Raw genomic sequence first — 16,328 nt, 5'->3', positions numbered from 1 at the left:
TGTGTGGGATTGGATTTATCTGCTCCAGAGTTGGACCAGAGATGCTGGTCATTAATTTCTCAGATCTGCTCCAGGAGAGATGGAGCAGGAGACTGGGTGGGTGGTGTGGAAGAGTAATGAGAGGATGTCAGGAATCGCAGCTATTCTAATGAACACAAAAAGCAGGGTGCCATGCACTGTTTGTGAAATGGTTCCAGTAAATCACTGAAGAAGAATAGTGCATGAACAAGTTCAGTTAAAACTGAGGCAAAAACTATTCTTTTGTTGCTTTTCTTTTCATTTTGGCACACATTATTCTGGAATATCAAAATGCATATTTCCTCTTCGTTGTATAATTTATGGCTTTGTGATATACTTCAGGCAGTTCAATATCATACATCTTTCCTTCAATATATCCAAGCTGAACCCGTATTTGGTTTGACTAAGAAATGTATCCAAATCTGTGCTTGGTGGGGGTAGAAATAATTCCATTGTACATGCAGAGTGAATTAATTAACTTGAAGTAGGCTTTTAGTATGCTGGCCTTTATCAATCATTGCATGGAATATAGGAGTTGGGAGGTGATGTTGAGACTGTATAAGACGTTGGTGCGGCCTAATTTGGAGTTCTGTGTGCAGTTCTGGTCGCCTAATTATAGGAAGGATATAAACAGAGTGGAGAGAGTGCAGAGAAGGTTTACCAGAATGTTACCTGGGTTTAAGCATCTAGAGTATAGGGAGAGATTGGACAGATTAGGTCTTTATTCTTTGGAGCGTAGAAGGTTGAGAGGGGATTTGATAGAAGTATTTAAGATTATGAAAGGGATAGACAGAGTGGATGTGGATAGACTATTTCCGTTAAGAGGAGGAAAGATTAAAACAAGAGGACATGAGTTGAGAATTAAGGGGCAGAGGTTTAGAGGTAACATGAGGGGGAACTTCTTTACTCAGAGAGTGGTAGCCGTGTGGAATGATCTTCCGGGAGAAATAGTGGCGGCGGAGTCAATTGTATTATTTAAGAAAAGGTTGGACAGGTATATGGATGAGAAGAAGATGGAGGGTTATGGGCATTGTGCAGGGAGGTGGGACTAGAAAGGGGTGTTTGGTTCGGTGCGGACTAGAAGGGCCTAATGGCCTGTTTCCGTGCTGTAAATTGTTATGTTATATGTTAAAACATTATTTATGCTGACTTCTGAATTTGTTTTTTCTGCACTTTAATTATTTTTCTGTCGATTACATTTCCTTGTTGCCTTGTCTAACAGTGTCATCCTGTTACAAGGTGAGGAATTTACTGCTTCTTTTGATAGGAAATAATGTCTCTGAACAGCAGAAAAGTGTTAGTATTTTTTTAAAATTGCAGTTAGATGAAACACTTGACACCATCTTGAATCTCAGATTTTGATCCCAATTGAGGGAAGAGTTAAAAGGTTGTGACTAACCTCATGTTAATGTGCACCAGCCTTACCTTCATCTCAATTTTAAATTTAAAAAAATGAGGACTGTTTATAAATAAAATATGAAGTCCTGATAGGTACAGTATAAGACCATTTGGTGCTAGTTTGTACCCGTTTGGACTGTAACTGAACATTGACAAGTGTTAGTAATGGGAGAGTGGGAATCTTGTTCGTGAATAGTGAATACAGCTTATCCTGACAGTGTGTTTCATCCCCAATTTCCATTGTAGCATCTGTTTCAAACTGAGCTGGAACTGTAAATCCAAATTGCAAGACATCATCTATTGGAGTTCCTGTTTCATTGTACATTTTCTTCTCACTGTAAATTTTAAATTTAAATTTAGACATGCAGTATAATAATGGGCCCTTCTGGTCCATGACCCTGTGCCACCCAATGAACCTACAAGCCCTGTGTGTTTTGAAGGGTGGTAGGAAACTGGAGTGCTCAGAGGAAACTTACGCAGACACGGGGAGAATGTACAACCTCCTTTACAGACAGGGCCAAGTTTGAGCCCAGGGTCACTGTAACAGTATTGTGCTAACTGCTACACGAGCTCTGCTGCCTTTTAAACCTTCATTCATCGCTCATTGATGATGGGAATGGGATTTTTGTGACACCTGCCTGCAGTTAGAAAATCTCAACCGCACAGTCTAGGGATTTATCACCTGTCTCTTTCACCTGCATTGGACCAGATTGCCAGTACAAAGGCTCTGTGGATTGTAATAGGGATTTGGTTAACAAAACAAAGAATGCTTTAATGCAAATGGCATTCATTAACACAGCTGGACTTGTTGCTGGTGACCAGTGACATTTGGCACTTGCAAGTCTTGCAAAATTGAGAGCCATGGTTGTTGATGGTTGTCTTTTCTCCTTGTGGTACATAACCTCTTAATAAAAGCAGAGAAATGCTGGAGGAACTCAGTCCATACCAGATAAAGATGTATAACCAAAGTTTTGGGCCTGAGCTCTTCTTCACAATCATGTAGCAGCATTTGAGGAGAGAGTGACGGATCCTGGAGATTTGCAAGAGATTGCAGATGTTGAAATCTGGAGCAGAGTGAAAAGAATCGCAATCTGCTGGAGGAACTCAGTGAGTCAAGAAGGGTCAGCGGGAGAGAAAGGAATTGTGGGCGATTCTTCATGAAGATTTCACTCAGTCTTGATGAAGGGCCATCCCCCAACTGATGCTGCTCCTCTCGGAGTTCCTCCAGCAGGCTGGGGATTTTTGCTGTGCTGAATCTAATTGTTCGTTTGTAATTGTTTTTCTTCCATCTGATTCTCATTTCTTCCTCCTTACCACCTATTTATGTTTTTTAGTTGGATTTATTTGTCATCTTGTCAGACAGAACTGTCCTTCCATAAGGTGAGTTAATACTTCAGACATGAAAACTTTTCTTTTTGCAGGTAAATTACAACTGTAGCCTCATTGGAAGAAGAAATGAGATATTTGTTGAAACCATTTTTGATGTGTAAAATGAGCCTTGCATTCATGTCAAGTTTTAAATATGAATGGGTTTAACTTGTATATTTAAAAACAAGGACTTTTCAAGATTAAAACAAGTGTAATATTACACATAAGGCAGACATAGAGTCGCCATCATCAGAAATTGCCCAGCACCCCTTATAATCAGAGAAAGAGATGCAAAATAGAGTGCCTTCAAAGTCACTGAAGTCCTTCCAGTGCTTCCTTCAGCCTCCTTATTGACACAGATTTCAGTCCAAACGATCAGTAACCCAAACTCCAGACCTAAACCTCTGACACGATTCAGTGCCCGAAGCCCCTCAGAAGCCCATCCCATCCACAGCACCACTCACATCTCAGTTCTGAAACCTGGTCTCCAGCAGCCTGCATGGGTTCTTTGTCTCGAGTCGCCTGCAGCCTGCATGGGTTCCTCATCCCAAATCACCAACAGCCTTTGTGGGTTCCTTGTCTCGAGTTGTCAAAAGCTCACAGCCTGCATGTTCGAGGGTTATTTCTTGTTTGGTTTTTCAAAGAGTATTTGTGTCTGTAACTTCTAAGTTGAGAAAGATTGCTGGTAAACTTTGTGGTTGGGGAGCACTAGAGCTGCTGAGTTGAGTTGATGAGTGAAGAACCTGCTGAGCTAAAATGGGACTTATCTATGCATTTCAGTGGAATTCTTTTCAGTCTGTTAATTAATCAAATAAGCAGGGCCTTCTCAAAGAGCAACCTTGTGCTGTTTGTATTCTTGTGGTCTGTTCTGATTTATTGCACAGAAGTTAATTGTTCATAGCGTGGTAAGGTGTTAAAGATTAGTGGGGTGTTGTTAAATTAGAATACTATCCAGAAGTTTTCAAGGCGACACATAATTACATTTAATTCTTAACTGTGTTTGCAACAACATACAAACCATATAACCATTTACGGAGCAGAAACAGGCCATGTTGGCCTTTCGAGTCCACACCGGTTCACTGATTTTGTGCGCCCTCTTCAGGCATTGGTCCCAGTAGATCTTCATTCAATAACGATGGGTGAATTCAATGCAGGTGGAATCACAAAACTATGAGCAAACAGACAACCTAAATCTTATCATGAGACAATTAAACATAAAATCATGACGTCAGTTTTCTCTAACTTTATAAATGATCAATTCCTCCCCCCCACCCCCAGTCATTGTTCCTTTAATTTTCTGTCTTGTTTGTTTCCCCTTTCCTTTAGTGATGTACCAGCCATAACCTTTGATAATGGGATTGACTGGTGTGGGGAAGCCACTTCATTCATTACCATTGATGGTAATGAGAAGGTGACATGTTTGCAAATATTGTTGGAAAGACAATATTAAATTTTAAAATATACAGCACAGGAACAGGCCATTTTGGCCCACGAGTCTATGCCACCCAATTAACCTAAATCCCTGGTACATTTTTTTGAACTGAGGGAGGAGACCGGAGCCCCCAGAGAAAACCCACGCAGACACGTGGAGAACATATAAACTCCTTACAGACAGCGCGGGGTTCTTGATTAGCCAGGACATCAAAGGTTATGGGGAGAAGGCCAGGCAGTGGGGCTGAGTGGGGAAATGGTTCAGCTCATGATTAAATGATGTGGAAGATCGATGGGCTGAATGGCCTATTTCTGCTCTTATGTCTTATGGTCTTGTACTTCCTATAAATAGTCTTTTGTTCAAAATGAAACTCACCTGAACAAAGAATTACCTACATTCAAAAATTCATTCTCTGTCTAATAATTATAAATTGTAAAAGGTAATTGTAATTACAAAAGGTAACAAGTAATTTTCTGTAGAGAATTGTGCTGTTGTGTGTGTTCCGACTCAACAGTGATTTTTGCTGCCATTATATTTTCAACAGTGTAGAAGGGGTATGTGGAATGGGGTCTGGCGATCTGAGCTCCTGTCATTAATCTTTTCAAAGCCTCTCTAGGGCAGAAAGCTTGATTGCTTTGATTGATTTCTCTTTCTGTAATGTTCATTCCCTCCAATGACATTAAATAGTATACAGCCTTGGGGAGATGTTGCCTCTCTGAAAGTGGCCTGGGGTTTTAAAACTGATAATGACTAAATCATGTAGGAAGGTTGAACATATCCAGGGACTTCAATAAACTCAACAACACCTCCATGTGCAAGAAGGCGGAGCTATAATCAGGATGTTTTACTGTTCATCCCAAAGTACAATGTAGCTGAATTCTTGACTGAAATCTTTTTTTCAGAATCAAGTTTTATTGTCACGATCATGTGTCACGTAATTTGTAGAGTTGCAACACCAGTATTGTGCAAGTTAAGTCAAATTTATTGTCATCTGATTACACAAGTACAACCTGACGAAACAGCGTTCTCCGGTCCTCAGTGCAAAACACACACACACACACACACACACACACACACACACACACACACACACACACACACACACACACACACACACACACACACAACCAGACATAACTCATACAGACAAACAATACATATCCAGGACAAGTATTTCATTTAGACATTCTGGTTATATACCTTTATCGTTGCTGTATAAAGGACACTGTTTGACTTGCTGAGTTTCTCCAGCATCGTGTTTTTACTTCAACCACGGTGTCTGCAGACTTCTGTGTTTTACTTCTGATCATACAGCTGCCTTGTTTGCAGCCAAAATTGTTTCAACTGGAACAAGCCAGCTGCTCCAAAACTGTTCTCCATATGGTTTGGTAATCCCAATGCTACGTGTGAATGTTTCACGAGCTTTCTTTTAATGGAATCAAAATTCTAACCTTTGCATTCCATTTCAACGCTGTGACGAGACGACAACATGTGTTTTTGCCAATTGCATAAAAATGTTTTATTCCTGGGGTGTGGGTAAGGCTAGCATTTGCTGCCCATCTTTGAGAAGGCAGTGGATGGGACTGGTTGAATCTGTACGGCAAGCACTGTCCAGCATTAGATGCTGAAGTTCACCTTTGACCAGGGGCTTATTCAGGTTCTAAAGTTAGGGGGATAAGGCACATCAAAAAGGCGACACGTACCAGATGGTGTGCCAGTGGTTGAATGGTGGGCTGCACTAACTTTTCAATGGTGTCGGACTGGGGTGGGAGGGGTTTGGTGGCGGTGTCAAACTGGGGTGGGGAGGTGGCAGCAGTGCTGGCAGACCGTGACGGGGTGGTGGCGTCAGACTAGTGGTGGCGGCAGTGTCGTATAGGTGGGGCGTGGTGGTGGCGGCGGCGGCGCTGGACCGAGGGGAGTGGGGAGGCATCACTTTTGAAAAATGCACTCTCCTAGTTACACCACTGCCTTCGACTGCTTAACTCTCCCAGCCTGGCACAGAACAGGAGGTGATTCTGTCCCAGCCTGGCACAGAACAGGGGGGTGACTCTGTTTGTGAGCAAGGCATTTCAGAGTCTTCCATATGTTTAAATTGTATTGCTTTCCATATATACTCGTGTAAACGTTGAGTTTTTTAGTCCATTTTTTAATGTTAAATTTATGGCGTCGACTGTTACGTGAATGCTACTTTTGGTCGTGGTAAGTACCTGCATTGTTTGAGGAGTCAGGAGTTTAGATGGGTGGGCAGCCTGGGCCCTGGAGGAGAGTCTGCAGTCGAGACATCGGAAGCTCTGATGGGCGGGTGGCCGGAACCTGGGGGAGAGTCCATGGACAGTATGTCGGGAGCTCTAGCAGGTGGCTGGGGCCAAAAACAGGGAGGTTAGCCTTTACACGCTATTGACTTGAATATGAGTATATATACAGTAAGTTGTACAATTTTGTTGGAGTTAACTAAAGGTTCTAGGTTCACCTCAGTCCTTCAAATGAGCTTGAACTTCGTGTATCTTTTCCCAGGGCACAGTCTTGGTATATCTTCTTTAGAGTCATTACAGTGCATTCATATCCTTTTGAAGTATGTACAGTGACTAAGACCATGCTTTGTTAAACCTTGTATGCTGTGGCTCTTCCACTTCCCTTGTATATCTCCACATCCTAGTTGCCTCCATTCCTGCGACGTTTTCTCGGCACACAACCCCCTTGGGAAATGTGGTTTCTTTGGGACTTGCCTTCAGGCATTTAGCTTTTTTTATTTGTTTAAGAAGATGCAAAGTATTCGGTGCGTGAGGATAAAACTTCACTGCTCCGTTTTCCTGTGCATTTGCTGAACTATTCTGAATTCCAGTGCTGTTCATTAAACCCTCCATCCCTTCTGGCTCTGCCTATTTTAGTAGTTTCAGCAATCTGCCATGGAGCTTGTGATTTGGAAGAGCAGTTGTGCAGGCACTCACCGCTCCACCCAATGCCTGCCTGCCTGTCTGTCAGCGCCCCTATCACCGAGTAGGTTGCCAGTTTAATGAAGTTATCATTTCCAGATTTTATGCTTGCTTGGTTCGTCAAACATTTTAGTTTGAGTGGAAGTCGATGTGTGAAATTTTATCACGGCCTTCTTGAAAATGCAGTGAGTCCCATCAGGGAGTTTGTTGGGATTACCAAACCACATGGAGAACAGTTTCAGAGATTAAATAAATTGTCAGCAACATTTTACCATACCTCGGACTCTGATTGTTGGTGTTCAACTCCATCGCTTTTGGATACAGAACTTCGAGAGAGGATGTCCATCCTTAGCACCTAAACTCTTTTGTGCCCTTCAGTGGATCAAGATTGATCTGTACTAGATAAACTTTGTCCACCTCTTTTTTTACTTTCAAATTCCTTCCAGTCAGATATATATCAAACAAATATATATCAAGCTAATTGTAAAGTTACCATTTTACTCTCGTATCGAGATTTTTTAAGAGAGACTGTTCCAGATTTACTAAAATATCTTTTGTGTGGCAGAAAAAAAGTTTCCCTCTTAAATGACCTTCCATTAGTTTTTAAGGCAGAAACATTGATTTGATTTCCCCACAAGGGGAAATCAATCCTTTTATCATTTTTTGCTATCTTTATAAATATTGGTAGATTAACAACTTAAAACCAATCTTTGGTAGAAGAATTACAAGTAAATGAAAGGTAAGCAGCTTAGGGCATGCTTACTAAACTCTTTAATTGGCTTCAGCAAAGTGAGAACTATCTGGATGGCAGTGTTAAAATAAATTTAGAATTGTTGCTAAGTACAAACAGCACTGGTGTAAGGCACCGAACTGGACGATCTATTACTGGTAAATTGTGATGCTGCACTGTGAATCCTGGGACTGAAAAGTGGGTGAATTTGACTGGCAAAATATGTTCATGCTAACGTGGAAACTGTCTCCATCATCTATCCTCAGCTGGAGAGAAGTTGTCCATGCCAAAAGGAAGCTTGGATGCTCTCTGAATACGAGAAGAGAAGTGAGAGTTCCCTGTGGCCCTGTTTTTGTTGGCCTATCTCCTATTGATTTGCTCATTTCAATACCTGCCTTTAACATTCATGGCAAGCTGAAGTTCCCTCTGACTTGTCTGGAGATGGGGAGAGTTGGCAGAGAAGAGTGCACGACAGTCGTCCCTTAGCACGCGCTCGTGCAGCACCCAATCACACTTGTTCAGTGTAAATATCCCTTTGTTGCATGTCTTAAAATTGCCAGCAGCCTTCTGGCAGGAGTTTACAGATAAATCTGCATGCAAATTGGATATTTGTGAATTTAATCAGTGCCACGGTAAAATATATTTGTCTGGCTTCTTTTTGAGTTGTGTGCAGATTAAGGAATTGTCTGTTTTAGCTGAATGCCCTATTAAAGTTTGGCACCACTGAATTGGAATTCAAGGAAAGTTTGGGAACTTCCTAGTTGTAAGACCATAAGCTATAGGAGCCATTCGACCCATCGAGTCCACTCCACCATTCCATCACGAGCTGATCCATTCTCCCACTCAGCCCCACTCCTCTACCTTCTCCCCATAACCCTTGATACCTGGACTATTCAGATACGTATCAATCTCTGCTTTAAATACACCCAACAACCTGGTCTCTACTGCTGCCCATGGTGGAAAATTCTGGAGGTTCACCACTCTGGCTAAAGAAATTCCTCCACATCTCTGTTTTAAATGGACACCCTTCAATCTAGAATTTGTGCCCTCTTGTTCTAGACTTCCCTACCATGAGAAGCAACTTTGCCACATTTACTCTGTCCAGGCCTTTCAACATGTAAAATGCTTCTATGATAACATCCCTCATTCTTCTGAACTCCAAGGAGTCCAGTTCAAAAGCTGTCAAACATTCCTCGTATGCTAATCCCTACATTCCAGGAATAATTTTTGTGAATTTTCTCTGAACCCTCTCCAATGCCAGCACATTTGACCTGCTGAGATTCTCCAGCGTTGTCTTTTTACTTCAACCACAAACCTTTGTGTTTTGCATCTTATTCTTTGAAATGTTGTCTTTTAATCTTCCACTTAAGTCGTCACAGTAACTTTGTGACTGAGCTGATGTGAGTAGGATAGATTGAGAGGAGTTGTCCCTTTACTGCGCTATTGCCATCAGCCACAGCTCATACAGCATGTTTTCAAACGTTCATTTGTCCAGATCGGACAGGGAACTCCTCAGCCACACATTTGAATGATCTTTTTCCACATGTCATGGTTCTCTCCTGATGTCTCTTAATGGGCTCTCTTCATGAGCTATTGACACAAACCTTACAACCATCACCTTGTGGTCATCTGATGGACCTATAACCAGCCTATGTAAATGCTAGAGTAAAACCAATTCATGGCCATCATCACGGGCACCAGGACCTCACTCCATCGAGGACATCTACAAGAGGCGGTGTCTTGAGAAAGCAGCCTCTATCCTCCTCAGGGACCCCCACCACCCAGACCATGCCCTCTTCACTCTGCTCTCATCAGGAAGGAGGTCCAGGAGCCTGAAGATGAACACTCCGCCATCAGATATCTGAATGAATAATGATCCACAGAGACTACCCCACTTTTTTTCTTCGCACACTAATTTTATTTTACATTTAATTGTAGCCATTTTTGCACCTGTAAATGCTGGCACAAAACAGAATTTTGTGCCACATTCGTGGCAATACATTCTGATTCTGCTTTACTAGATTTAATCACTACATTTATTAATGTGGTGTGGTTTTCCCAATATACTTGTTTGTTGTTTTACTAGGCCCTCAAAAACCATTTCTTAAAATAATATTGTCCTAGTTTTTGTATTTCTTGAGCTTTCAGTGTCCAGAGGGCAATATGAACATTCCTGTCATTAATTTGGTCTTTCTTTGTAACTATTACAATTTAAACCATCATCTGACACAACTCTATAATGTTGACTGTAGGGATAAGACACATGCTCATGTAAGGAGATGAGCTTCAGATCCCCATAATAACAAATAGTGCTTTCTTTTCTGGAGCTACTGATGACTGATGATTTATTTGTTTTATTTGCCTCCTTTGCTGAGATTCTTGCACTTATTCCCATCCTTCCATCACATTGTGAGACAATAACTCCCCAAATAATTTTTCCTCTGACTCCCCAGTGAGATAAGAGGAGAGTGCCTAGTTTTCCATTCCACTCACTCATTGCTGCTCCCCTCCTGTGCTTGTTCAAGGATAGTCATTCTGAGTTGCCATAATGTAATAGTGATCTGCAAACACTCTGTTCCTCTCCGCTGTTCAGGGTGTTCTGTGATGGTCCCACTGCCTCCTGGAAATGTCATCAGTTATTTGACAGCGCGAGTTTTGTTAACTCGTTTCTTTAAATGGAAGCTATAAAACAAAGTCCATTTGTTGAAATAAAGATATCTAGGGATCTTGACCAACTGGTAAAATGGGCTGAAAAATGGCAGATGGAATTTAATGCAGACAAGTGTGAAGTGTTGGAAGTAAACACAAAAATCTGCAGGCACCGTGGTTGAAGTAAAAACACATAAAGCTGGAGAAATTCAGCTGGTCAGTGTCCTTTATATAGTAAAAGGTAAAAATATATAACCAACATTTCGGACTTGAGCCCTTCATCAAGGTGTGGGAAATTGTTGTAAGTGTAGGAAGGAGAAGGGGTGGTCGCAAGGCAGAAGGTGATAAGTGGAGGAGGGACGGGACAGCAGAGATCAAGGGGAGGAGAGATGGCTAGGTGAAGGGAGGGAGGAGAATTGGGAAAGGGAGGTGGGGGGGGGGGGGGGGACGGGGAAGAGGAGATCAGGCTAGCAGAAACCGGAGAAGTTAGTGTTAATGCCATCTGGCTGGAGAGTGTCCAGACAGAAAATAAGGTGTTCCTCCAAAGTGTGAGGTGTTGCATTTTGAAAGGACATGCATGGTAAATGTAGGGCCCTGAAGAGAGTGGTAGAACAGAGGGACCTGGGAATACAGATACAGGTAGTTCAGGTTGGAAAGAGCTTTTGGCATATTGGCCTTCATAAATTACAGTATTGAGTTTAGGAGTTGGGATGTTATGGTAAGGTTTATAAGACATTGGAGAGGTCAGATTTAAAGTACTGTGTGCAGTTTTGGTCACCTAGCTACTGGAAATTGAAAGAGTGCAGAGAAGATTTACTCGGTTGTTGCCCGGACTTCAGGAACTGAGTTACAGGGAAAGGTTAAACAGGTTAGGGCCTTATTCCCTGGAGGGTAGAAGAATGAAGGGAGATTTGATAGAGGTATTTAAAATTATGAGGGGAAAGACAGAGTGAATAAAGATAGGCTTTTTCAACTGAGGGTCGGTGAGATACAAATCAGAGGACGTGGGTTAAGTGCAAAAGGGGAAACGTTTAGGGGGATCTTCTTCACACAGAGAGTGGTGGGAGTGTGAAATAAGCTGGATGGTGAGGGTATAGAGGGATTTGGACTGGGTGCAGGTCAGTGGGGCTCAGCAGAATAATAGTTTGGCATAGACTAGAAGGGCCAAAGGGCCTATTTTTGTGCTGTAATGTTCTATCATTCTGTAGTTATAAAAAATGTTGAAAACTTGGAGGTCAGCAAATGACAGAGGAGGCCATTGAGCTATCTGATTAATATCGCTGGATTATGCACAAGTGCCCCTTACAGTCAGAGACAGAAAAGAAAAAGAGAGATTCTCCCGCCCCCCCCCCCCCCCACCTCCCCAACCTGAGTCCCCAAGTTTCTCTGGATTTACCTTCAGTGCTTCCACAGCCCCCTCAGTCACACAGAATCCAGTCCAAACCATCAGCAGCCCAAGCTCCTCTGACAGGATCAGGAAACCCTCAGCACCCTTGGCACTTTCTCACATCCCAATTCCGATACCTGGGATTCCTTCAGCCAGTCGTCAGCAGCCCGCCACCTGTGTATTTCTTCAACTGCAGAACCCCTCACTGGTCTACTGCTGTGGTCACCATTCCGTGGGTGGTCTCTGCTTCTTCTCACACGGGGGTGGGGGAGTGGGGAGTGGGGGGTGGTCTTTCTGCTTTCTGGTGGCCTGTGCTGGTCCTCCACTTTCCTGGAGTCTGCAACCCAATTATAGGTGCCTCCATCTTGGGTGCTGTTGGTTGAGAAAGTGTCAGGTTTGGTGGGTTCAAAAGAGACAAGTCTGGACACCAGGGTTTGCAGTCAAATGTAATTTTATTAACACAACAATTAATAAGAGAGAGAATTTATAAAGGAGCATGTGCCTTCTATATCCTTCAGCAACATTGTTCATGGAATCGTGGAACAAGCAATGGAAGGGAATCACACATCACATATGTGCCAGCTTTCTTCAGTACCACTTTTTTTTCCTATTGATTATTTCTCTTTGACCTATTTGGATCTGTTTTGGATTCTGGTGTTTTCCCTATTTTCGTGGAGTTAATCCATGTCCAAATAGCTTTTCAGATTTATTTTTTTTGCTTTTGGGGGAAAAAAACCCATCCTTGCAACATTCTTTTGGTTTGATCCTGAGTTTGTTGACTCATCAGTGAGTTCAGCTACCCAAATCCCTTGGGCATCTGGACTGTCATTTTATCGTGGAATATTATAGATTATTGGAGCTGACATTCTTCAGTCAGGAAGTCAGCTAAGGTCTCAATTACCTGTTCAGATGCAACTTCAAAGATCTCATAGAATTTAAGTCATAGAATTTTATGGTTATTCAGCCCATTGAGAGCATGCTGGCTTACCCTACAGGCCTATAAATTCTCTCAATTGCCTATCCAATTCCTCCCTCACCAAGAGTTCTGAATCATGATTATTTTCCACAGAGCAAAGTAACTCTCAGTAACCTCCTGCATCTTGAGCCCCTCCCTTTGAATTAACTGTTTATGTGAACAACTTCCTTCATGTTACTCCTATCTTGTCAACTTCTATCAAATCTCTTCTTATAACGTCTGGTCCATTGAGACCAATCCCAACTTTTTTAGTGTAACATTGGAACTGGAATCCTTCATCCCTGGAGCCATTTTAGCACATGGGTCACATGCACCCTCTGTCGAACCATCATCCTCTCAGATGATTGGTGATGCAGTTATATAATGGTGTGCCAATATTGGCAGATCAATCTTTTATGCAAAGTTTGTTTAAATTTAGACATACAGCACAGTAACAAGGTCCTTCCAGTCCACGAGCCTGTGTCGTCCAATCAGCTTACAACCCCATATGTGTTGAAGGGTGGGAGGAAACTGGACTTCCCAGAGGAAATCCATGGAGAGATCGTACAAACTCCTTATAGACAGAATTCAAACCTGGGTTGTTGGCACCGTAATGACCTAATCTTAACTGCTATGATAACCCTGCTGCCTGGTTTCTATGCAGGTTCCTGTACCACATGGTTCTGTTTATGCCACACTAATCACTCTCTCAACATACCTGGCCATTTGCACCCCCCACCCCCCACCCCCACCCCGCTCTCTGTTGCTGCTGCATTTCTTTGGAGTCTTTCCGTTTAGTCCAAGATGTCTTTCCTTGTTCTTCCTGCCAAATATAATCACTGCACTATTCTGCTAGCTAATTCCATCTTTGCAGAAAGAACCACGCAGAAAGACTATGCATGCATGCCATGGTTCTAAAGGATGTGCACTGACAGGAATTTAGATGCAGACTCTGGAGAGCAGGGCACCAGATGCAGGGAGAACACCACCCTCTCATTGAGAAGAAGAAGCATGGGAAACAACCATATAGGACAGGGACCATGGTAATGGAGTTGCAAGGGGCTTAGCAGCTGAGGGACCCAGACAGGCTGCAGGCTGTTGGTGATGCAGTCAAAGGACCTACACTGGTGAGGGCTGCTGGAGACTGGCTCATAGGAACCAGGTATCGAAACCCTGATTCGAGAGGGTACTAAGGGCAAGAAGGCTCCTGTAAGAGCCTGAGAAGCTGAAGGCTTCCTGATCATGTAGGAAGTTTGGATCTGAAGCTTGGGTTGCCTCTGGATCGAACAGGAGTCTGTGCATCTGCAGAGGCTGAGGGAGCGCTGGAGGCAAATCCATGGACACTCAGTGACTGAAGGGACTCATTGGAAACTTTTTGTCCACTTTATAGCAGACAAAAGTTGAAACATATAATTTTTAATGTATTACAGTATTATATGACAGTAAAAGGAACTATTAGAGGGTCTACAACTTTGAACGGCGGCCATATTTTTAAATGTACCTGTATTTGTTCACAGGAAATGGATATCTCTGGCGATGTTGGTACATTATCTGACCCTAACTACCCCTGAATTAAGCAGCCATTCCTAACCCAATGATACTAGTGAGCTGGAGTCCTACATGGTTCAGCGGGTGACAGCAGTAGATTTCTTTTCCCTACACGACATTAATGAACCAGATGGGATTTCAAGACAACTCAGTTATCTCATGAGTATTGTTTTACTGAGAGACACTTTAATTGCAGATTTCTTACTTAAATTTCAATCCCTCAACTGCCTCCTTGTGTTTTGAACGTGTCCATAACGTAGCACTCAGATTGGTCAGGTCAAGTTTATTGTCTTCTTATTGCACGAGTACAACCCGATGAAACCATGTTCTCCGGTCCTCGGTGCAAAACACCCATTTCCACAACTAGGCATAACACACAGACAGACAAACAATACATATGCAGGACAAGTATTCATACATACAAATAAATAAATAAATGGAGGTTGGTAATTAAGCCACTGTTTCGCCATAAACCGCAGGACTTTAACATCCTGAAGTGCAATGACCAGAATTGGAGGCACTATTCTAACTTGTGGCCTAACCAAAGTTTGAACAAGTTTCAAACCTCCCTGCTTTTGTACCCTTGTGAATTCCAGCATCCCACATGCTTAACTAACTACCTATTCAAGAAAGGATATGAAATAGAATCTAGGGGTGTGGGCCATTTGCTGCAAGTTTAAGTCTTATTGCTACTGGTATTCAGGAAATTTAAATGAACTTGGAGTAAAAAGCTAATTTCAATGTTTGTAACCATGAAACTACCACTTTGTAAAAATTCATTGGTTTTCAGATCTTCTTCAGAGGAGAATATTTGATATTATTACTTCATCTGTCATCAATTTATCTTTTGGTTGTCTTTTCACTGTTTCATCAGTTCAGGAAAAAATCCAGCTAATAACTAAACTGTGACTTTCAGAGATTTGTACACATCTCCTTCTTTTCCAGCTCCACGTGTTCCCACACACCCTCCAGAACCAAGCCAATGTCTTTATAGTCTTCCCTCGATTTTTCTGTCTGGAGAAAAGATGAGGCTGCCAGAAAAGACAGATGATATGTCGAAGTGTGAAATTCTACATTTTGCCAGATAGACAGTTTAAACTAGATCAATGAGAGGCTGGAGGGACCCAGCAGGTCAGGCAGCATCCAAGGAGAGAGATGGTCAGTCAATGTTTTGTGTCAGGACCCTTTATTGAGTCTATCTCCTTCATATTCTTAAACAGATATGTTCATGCAGCACAAAATTTGAAGTTTGCTGGCTTCAAAACAAATTCTTCTGGAACAAGGACTAAAACCAATAGTTTCTTCAGGTGTGGACTTGCTTAAGTCCTGTATAATTAGAGCAAGACTTTGTTCCCCAGCTTTCTTCAAAGACACAAATACCTCTGATCATTAACATTTATAACATTGAAAATCCTTTTAGAATTACAGTAAAACCCCTGATATCTGGCGCCTCTGAGGATTGGTAGATGCCGGATAAACATAATTTCCAGTTGTTTGAGACTCACTCTTACAATGCCTAACTAATGCACCTGCATTAAGAATAAACAGCTTAAAAGTCAAAACTACTAAACCTTCACTTGCATGACTATATAAATCTTGAAGGATTTTACTTTATTTTCAGTCATGTTCTTTGAAAATATTTAACCCTTGCTGCATCTGCAGGTTCCTCCCCCTCCATGGAGCCGCCCGAAAGACGAACAGTAGTGTTTTGGGGTTATATTATATTTTGTATATATATATGTGTGTCTTTAAAAGAGATTTGGGAGTTTAGTGTAGGTCACTTCACAAATAGAGTAACAAAACACATCTCATTTAAAATGCAAGAGCTTTCCTGAAGCTGGACAATCAGGCACCAGTGATTTTTTTGTAAAGACAATAGAACTGCTTTGGAAAGAATTTCAAAATCAGGT

The 16,328-nt window shown here is 42.1% G+C and overlaps 1 protein-coding gene across 6 annotated transcripts in view; it reads left to right on the top strand.

Moving 5' to 3' along the window:
* The window catches only part of capn15 (calpain 15), a 203,123-nt gene that overhangs the window by 33,066 nt on the left and 153,729 nt on the right, over positions 1-16,328 (top strand). The window contains exon 3 of one of the 6 annotated variants that reach the window (XM_069905974.1): positions 2,751-2,796. The exons of the other annotated variants lie outside the window; for them this stretch is intronic. The gene's annotated coding sequence lies outside the window, so the exon portion shown is untranslated. The remainder of the gene's footprint in view (positions 1-2,750; positions 2,797-16,328) is intronic. 6 annotated transcript variants of the gene reach the window in all.

The sequence above is a fragment of the Narcine bancroftii genome, chromosome 12, assembly GCF_036971445.1.
Source record: "Narcine bancroftii isolate sNarBan1 chromosome 12, sNarBan1.hap1, whole genome shotgun sequence".
NCBI classification, from domain to species: domain Eukaryota; kingdom Metazoa; phylum Chordata; class Chondrichthyes; order Torpediniformes; family Narcinidae; genus Narcine; species Narcine bancroftii.
This window is presented reverse-complemented; position numbering and strand designations above follow the sequence as displayed.